Here is a 7854-nt window from a genome sequence, read left to right as displayed (position 1 = left end):
TTGGGTTGCAAATGGACCAATCATCTGAAAATCTATTATTTTTATATATGCATAATTATTAAATTTATGAACAGCCTAATAGGTCTTTTGAGACTTTGAAATGCTTTTATTTATTCCTCTATTTAAGCTATTTTCTTTGTGAAGATAATAATCACACCAGTTAAAAATTTTTTTTTTTTCCTACCACTTGCTCTTAAATACCCCTGTTCTTATTGTAGGTTTTACTACTGTTTGTTGCTTTATAAAACACTACAGAGTTAAGAGTGATGCAGACTTCTGTGAGAAAGCAGTGGGAGTTGAGAGGAAAAATGCTTAGATGATGGTTATGATTTTTATCAGTTGTGAAATACATGCATAGTCATTGCAGAGAATTTTCAAAATTAGAGAGAGGAAATAATATCTAGCATCTGCTTCACTGTGTGTGTTTGTGTGTGTGTGTGTGTGTGTGTGTGTGTGTTTCTCTAGGAAATAAACAAAAACTATGCTTACTTCTGCCAGCTTCCATCTGTTAGTTGAAGTTGAGATTGTGACTAAAAATTTGTATCAAGGAGCAGAGATAAGAAGAATGTCCAGTGTAGTTGAATATAACCCCTTCCTTTCAGGGATGGCCACAAAATGCAGAACGGGTTTCCCTGCTCAGTCCTCCCTTCTGGTTTCTTTATTGCAGTCCTTCCTCACAGAGAGTTGAGCTGATGTGCAGCAAGCACAGTAGTAGGGTGGCCTGCAGACAATGACCAGATCACTCTAGGAATGAAGACCAGATGCACAGATATGAGTGAACTCATGGAGTTTGGGGGAAATTATTGTTTTGGCTGCAACTTTTCCTCCCCATCCTGTCCTGTTATTCAGCAGTGGGAGATAGTTCAAGCCACTTCTACAACTGAAAAGGCAATGAAATTTGTTAACTCTGCCCCTCACCATAGATTGTGTCCAGGTGAATAAAACATATATATGGTCTTCAGCAAGCAAGTCATGACCTTTATTAACCCATAGTCTTCTGAGACATCATCAATCCTTGAGCTAGTTTTAACGTTTAATGGTTAGTTACTTTCAAGGGTTCCCAAAGTGGTTAGGTCAGAAGGATGTTTGAGGAGAGAAATGGAGTTAGGTGAAAAGAGTGCAGGCTGAGGACTAAAGCAGACTCTGGCAAATCTCTAGCCTGCCCTTTAGCTCCATGGCCTTGAGGAGTGACTTAAGTCACTCAGCCACATTTTCCTCTTCTGTAAAGTGGGGACAACAATGTAAATCTTAGAGGGTGACTCAAAGTGTTAAATGAAATAATGTAGTTAAAGCACCTGGTTCAAAAAAGTAGCTAATAACAATATCCATTATTATTGAAGACATATAACCAAATATAATAATAATTATAATAATAATAGTAATATAAATGTTATATTTAACTTGAGTAACAGGGAAAAAATGGATTTCTAAGAAATATAAATAAAAATGATTTCTTATAATATCATGCAGATATCTCTTATAGACTGATAAGAACATTACCTAAAAAGTACTAGTAAGAGTTAGTTTTTAATATTTTCTCCATTGAAAGAATATTTTTATTGGATTGAACTGTAACATTTATTGCTTATACCTCGTATCATTACTTCAGTTGCTTTTTTTTCTTACCTTTCCTACTTTTGAGAGGGTAGTGTGATTCCTTATTTAAGCCTGGGTGTGTTTGAACAGGTCTATTAAGACATAGTTATTGCTAAGCATTTAGTCCTGAGTGCTTGTGTTTTGTGCTTTGTGAGATCCCTTAGGCTGTGTGAACTGATTCTAGTTGGGTGAATAATTTATCATGGAACTTGTTAAATTTTAGAGGCATAGACTGATATCCTCTAAAATGGGATTGCTCTCATAGTTCATGGTCCATTGTAGCCTATTTGGATAACTTTTCTACAAAGCTTATATGAATATGTTGCTTATCAACATCATCACACATATCCGAGGAGTTAATTTTTACAATAGTTGGTTACACACATTGACAAGAAAACTGTTTAGTGTCACCAGTGGAGTCTCTTGAATTCTTTTGTTTGTTCAGAGTTATATGGATAAAGCTTTCAATATTGGATTTTGAGCTCTGTGGTCCCCAAAGGGGCACTAAAAGTGGTGCACGTTTAAAGTATTTCCCATTTCCCAATACTGACCACTTAGTTGGGAAGGTAAGAAATGTACTCAAAATACTACCCTGAAGATTTGACGGGAGGAGAGTCCATTTCTGGCTGGAGTAATGCAAGTTGTGTAAGTTTAGTGTTAGCGGTTTTTTTTGTCTAAATAATCAGATTGGTAAGACTACATTGACAGGTCTGGTGAAGAATGCAAACTCAAATCAATGAGCAAACCTAGAAGGATAAGTGAAAATACAATTCCACCCCCAACTCCACACAGATAAGGAAGTAGGAAGAACTCAAGTCTATGTGAAATGATAGGCTTTTCCAAAAGAGTAAAGAAATACTAGATTTAAATTGCAAAAATCTAGAGGCTCTGAAACATACATGGGAAATGGAAATGTAGTTGTTAAACTTATTGGGTTTACTGTGATAGAAGCAGTGATAGAAATGGAAATCATAAGGTGACTTTGGATCCTGTCTGGCTAGGAAATGCTAGGTTTGAGGCAGGGACAGTTGACTTTAGAAACTTGTTTTAATAGTTCATAAAGACTCGAAGGGTCATGGTAGAGGAACATTTCAGAAATTCTTATGAAATGCTGCACAAGAGGGGCAGTGGAACTCTTTGGAAACCAAACCTGAATTTGCAGCTAAATATTGTTACTTCTTCTTGCTGCTTGTAGTGAATACGTAGAAAGCTTTTGAGTGCCCCAGAGAACTTTTCTTTCACCAGGTCCTTTGGAGAGGCACCTTCAGGCTGATCACTGTTTATAAAGGTGCCAGGCTTAGAGGTGCTCTTTAATCTGAGCATTTCTTTAATAGAGGTCTAAATGTTTTCTATCATGATTACTTGGAAGCTTATTATTTTTTTAAATTGAAAAAATATTTAAAAATTCAGCCTAATCATAAAAAATAGCTCCTATAATATCTATGTTCTTGTTTTTTTTTTTTTTTTTGCGGTACACGGACCTCTCACTGTTGTGGCCTTTCCTGCCGCGGAGCACAGGCTCCGGACGCGCAGGCTCAGCGGCCATGGCTCACGGGCCCAGCCACTCCGCAGCATGTGGGATCTTCCCGGACCGGGGCACGAACCCGTGTCTCCTGCATTGGCAGGCGGACTCTCAACCACTGCGCCACCAGGGAAGCCCGTTGGCTTATATTTTTGAAGTTTTAGCTGAAAATTATTTTTATGACCCATTGGTAATAAAATTGACTCAGCATTTGACTCCTCTTCATTAACAGGGCATGATCTCAATCAATCTCAATCTCAATAGGCAACTATTTGCTCCAAATAGATAATAAAGGCAGCTAATAGTAATTCTTATGTACAGACTCATTTTCAGAAACAGAAATAAGTTGAAATAGATAATTTTAAATGTTTCAATGAAAATTTGACATGGAAACAATGTTGTATGAAAAGGGAGTGCTGCTTGCATTAATTATTAAAATGAATGAAGAATGTAGCTGGAGGGAAAGAAAGTATTTTAAGTAGCCATGTGAAATGGCATGCACATCCAGTTTGATGTTGAGCAGATGGCTGGGACTGGTAGGTCCTCTTGAAAGCTTTGTGATTAAATTAAGTAGCGGTGAAGACCTAAATTGCTTTTATAAATATGACATCATAGAATAAACATGACATAACATTTTTGGAAAAGTGGAAGGTGAATTGCAAAAAATGTAAAAGCAGAGTTCGGAATCTCAGCTTGTGCAAAGGCAGGGATACCAGACATAGTCAGCCAGGATTGAAATCCATGCATCTTGCAAGCCCTTTGGCACATGCCCGTTGTCCCTGAGAACTGAGGTGCTGGGAGACCTTCCTAGCTGTGCAACTCTCCCCTGTTCGAAACTCCAGTTTCTACCCCCTACTCCCAAGGCGTATAGGAATCAGACTGTGAGGGCAAAATCTAAGAGGTAGTGGAAAGCATGAGTTACCTTCAGGAGCACTGTTAAGCCTTTAAGAATGGAATGTATGATATAAATAATTGTTTTTCTAGTAGGGAAAGAGTGATGGCATCCCCTGTTCTATACAAGGCTTTGTTCCTAGTTTCACACATTTTTCATCTACTGATCCCAGTACTTCTACATTTGCCACTCCCTCTGTTTTCAGAGTTTGCCAAAGATGCCACTCTGATGTCTTAGATCTCCCCCTTTATTCTGAATTTGTAACACATTTTCTTATTAACCTCTGATGGATTACAAACCTAACAACCCAAACTGCATGGTAATAAGCATATCACTTTCTAGACTTGAGGGCCATATCTGCAGTGAAAAAGAAGCTGTCTTCTTTGGCAAAGTAGTTTTTTCAGGGTGTTAGTTGTGTCACAGGCATAAGTGGTGGAGGAATTTTCAGACGGGATGAAGTGTGCCTGATGTCCACATGGACTTCATATAAACCATGTGATGTAATTCCGATAGGCTTTTCTTCTTGCCATCACGGAGACAGACCTTCCCCAGCCTCAGTTCTCATGTGTGTTAGATTGCGTCACTTTCCATTTTTATTGAGTTTATGGTTATAAAAGAAGCCAAAGGCATATTTTTATGGAAGAATATGATTTTTTACCCTGTAACTATGTTCCCCTTAGAAAAGCCTTTTTCTGTTATTGTCTGCATAAAATATGTATTTAAAATTTACCTCATGGCAGTGATAGTCTGAAAGCTATTTAAAGCAGCTGCCTATTCAATATTTATAGACTGAGATAATTTTATCATCAATCTATTTTTATTGAATAAAGTAGGTGTATATAGACCCTGCCATGTCTTCCTTCCTATTAAATACCGTTCCATTGATGTTAATTTCATTCAGATTCCTCTCTCAGTACCCTACTCCCACATGAAGTTTCTACTCTGATAATTTTTAGAAGTTAGCACAAAATAGGTTTGTTTGTTTGTTTGTTTGTTTTTACTATAAACATCATCTTTGTTAAGGCATGTAGAGTTGAAAGTTTTTTTAGCTTTATTTTCAGATAAATCAGTTTCATATGTGGAATCAACTCTATATTGTGCTGTCACCTACAAGTGCATGTGATCTGGGGCTGTACCCCCTGAGAAGAGTGTCGATCATGCTGATCCAACAGATTTAACTTTATAATTTTGTGTAATCCTAATCCTGGTTTTCCCTCATTTTATTTACATTCTGTTCTTGTGTGAGAGAGATAAAATCTGAGAGGGGTGGGGAGAGGACTTACTTTGTTCTAGCTAAAAATCATAGATCCATCATTTGTTAAATTATAAAGAAATAATGTATTTCATGGATTGCACAGACCTGAGCAGTGCCACCACCTGGTCCCACATACCCAAAGCATGTTGATAAATCTATCACAGTTCTTTTGCAGTGAGCTTTTTAGCATACTCAGAATCCTTCTCAAGAATGACTTCTGGCCAGCCACTACCAAACCTTCAGATTTGGCAAGCAACATGAAACCTATTTGTCCCCCGATCTAGTCTGATGTCTCCCTGCATATGGGATTCCACATCGACCTTTCTAGTAAATGCTGCACCCTGAAAACTTCTGAAGATGGGGGGGTCTCAGTTCTTTTTAAGCATGCCACTCTGTTCATGCTCGGTAGTTATCGTCAGTAGCTTGCTTCTTATTTAGCTAGTTTTAGTTGTTGAAAACAAAAATGCTGGATCAAGCAGAGTTTAAAAACATACAATTTAAAATGTACTTATGAACTTTCAACTTAGAAGGAATCTGAAGGGCCAAAATTAAGCCAAGGCAGGAGGCTGGAGTGATAAGCAGAGCACTGATTCTGTCTTCTTGTGGGCATTTGCTAGACAGGTGAACTTGAACTTTAGTTTTCACAGTCACAGGGACACTACAGGAAAGTGACAGAAGCCTGAGTCTGCTCAAGATGAGGAGTCAAATAGGAATCCCACTACCACATAAAGCTGGGATCCCAGATACCTACACTCTTAGTGCAGGGATGAAGTAAAAATAAACTCCCCACTCTATTCTCCTCCCCCCTAGACTAAGGAGTTCCAGGGAAAATCACTTATTTATCTATTTTAAAACTTTGAGCCAAGAGAAAGGTGAAAAAACTAGCTTTGAGAATCCATAACCACAGCTGGCTCTTACGCAGATGTGCAGTGTGAGGTGATCCAAAAACTTTAAGTATCGAATTTAGTTTAAAGGGGCCTTTGCTTGGTTGTGCAGGTATTGGCAGAGACAAATGCTCTCAAGGACCACATGTTCACCTTAGACCTCAGTGGTTTCCTCCAGATAAAGTTCCAAAACATATGAGTAAAAAATATTTAAAAATTACAAAACCTGCAAGAAAGCAAGGCACCATAAGTGAAAGCCAGTAGAAAGAATAAACAGCAGAACCAGAAAGCAAGGACTTCAGAAATTGAAATTTTAAGGCAAACGCTATGAAATAAATATGTTTAATATGTTTAAAATATAAAAGGAGTTGAAAATATGAATAAAGGGCAAGACCAAGCAAATTTAAAAAGAACCAAATAAAATGTCTAGAAATGGGAAAATATAAAAATGGAAATTTAAAAGTTTGATAAATAGGTTTACCTGAAGAGTGGTCATAGCAGAAGAGAAATTTAATAACCTAGAAAACAGGGCAGAAGAAATTAAAGACGAAAAGATGGAATACATGAAAGATAAGATACATAGAAGATAGAATAAGAAGCTGTAGCGCAAGTCTAATCTGAATTCTCCAGAGAAAGAGAGATGGAGTGTAGGGACAGTCACTATTCAGAAGCCATATTTGAAGAGGTGAAAGCTGAGAATTTTCCAAAACTGATGACAAGTATCAGTCCACAAATTCAGGAATCTCAAAATACCCCAAATAGGATATAAATAAAATGAAATCTATTTGCATAAAAATAAAGCCATAAAATCTTAGAGGCAAAGAAAAAGTCTTAAAAAGCAAAACATTTGTCCAAAGGAGGTATATGAATGGCTAATAAGTGTATGAAAAGATGTTTGATAGCATCTTAATCATTAGAGAAATCAAAACCATAATGAGATACCACTTCATACTCACTGGAATGGTAATAAGTAAAAAGACAGATAATAACAAGTGTTGGTGAGAGTATGAAGAAATTAGAACCCTGGGGTTGCTAGTGGGGATACAAAATGGTATAGTCACTTTGCAAATCAGTTTAGAAATTCTTCAAAAAGCTAAACATATAGTTACCATGTGGCCTAGCAATTCCACACCTATGTTTATACCCAAGAGAAATAAAAACATATGTCTCCACAGACTTGCACATGAATGTTCTTACCAGCATTATTCATAATAGCCAAAACGTGGAAACAACCTAAGTGTCCACCATGACATGAATGGTTAGAAACAATATGACATCTTCATACAGTGAAATATATTCAGCCATAAAAAACAATGAAGTACTGATACTTGGTACAACATGGATGAATCTTTTTTTTTTTTAATTTTTTTTTTGATTTGGACCATTTTTAGAGTCTTTATTTTTATTTATTTATTTATTTGGCGGTACGTGGGCCTCTCACTGCTGTGGCCTCTCCTGTTGCGGAGCACAGGCTCCGGACGCGCAGGCCCAGCAGCCATGGCTCACGGGCCCAGCCGCTCCGCGGCATGCAGGATCTTCCTGGACCGGGGCACGAACCCGCGTCCCCTGCGTTGGCAGGCGGACTGTCAACCACTGCGCCACCAGGGAAGCCCAACATGGATGAATCTTAAAACGTGCTATGTGAAAAAAGCCAGTCACAAAGTACATATATTGTGAGAGTCCATTTATATGAAATTCCCAGAAA

General features: G+C 37.7%; 1 protein-coding gene across 6 annotated transcripts in view; it reads left to right on the top strand.

The window, feature by feature from the left end:
- Nucleotides 1-7854, top strand: part of ERC2 (ELKS/RAB6-interacting/CAST family member 2) — an 865290-nt gene that overhangs the window by 306371 nt on the left and 551065 nt on the right. The gene's annotated exons all lie outside the window — the stretch shown is intronic.

Source organism: Stenella coeruleoalba, assembly GCF_951394435.1.
Source record: "Stenella coeruleoalba genome assembly, chromosome: 10".
NCBI lineage: Eukaryota > Metazoa > Chordata > Mammalia > Artiodactyla > Delphinidae > Stenella > Stenella coeruleoalba.
The sequence above is the reverse complement of the archived record's forward strand: the minus strand, read 5'-3'. Positions and strand labels throughout refer to the sequence as shown.